Below are 595 nucleotides of genomic sequence, written 5' to 3'. Positions count from 1 at the left end.
GCCCTCAGATGGAACCAACCCTCCCAACACCTTGATCTTGGACTTCTAACCTCCAGAACTATGAAACAATAAATTTCTGTTGTTCTAAGCCATCCAGTTTGTGGGACTTTGTTATGGCAGCCCCAGCAAACTAATACATGATAACTGGCTTACACAGTTGTGGGGCTGACTAAGCAGGTAAATCCATAGAGCAGGCAGTCAGAAAGGGAAAATCACAGCACCACTGGAGTTCCACAAGCACGGGCTGACGGTGTGGTCCACAGGCAGAATTTTTTCTCTCTTTTGGGGGAGCCTCACTCCTTCTTTTAAGGCCTTCCAACTAATCAAGCCAGGCTCACCAGACTATCCAAAATGATCTTCCTTACCTGAAGTCAGCCGGTTAAGGACTTTCATTAGATCTGCAAAATCCCTTCACAGCAACACCCAGATTAGTGTTTGATTGGATAAATGAGGGCTGTGGCGCAGCCAAGTTGACACATCAAAAAGCCATCCCATAGAGCTGTTGAGGGTGTGGTCATTGGCCCTTTTGCTCAAAGCGACACTGAAATATTTCCAGTCACAAGAATCAAAATTCCCATGTCAAGTGACTCATTTG

The sequence above is a fragment of the Galeopterus variegatus genome, unplaced genomic scaffold, assembly GCF_000696425.1.
Source record: "Galeopterus variegatus unplaced genomic scaffold, G_variegatus-3.0.2 Scaffold3838, whole genome shotgun sequence".
NCBI classification, from domain to species: Eukaryota; Metazoa; Chordata; class Mammalia; order Dermoptera; family Cynocephalidae; genus Galeopterus; species Galeopterus variegatus.
This window is presented reverse-complemented; position numbering follows the sequence as displayed.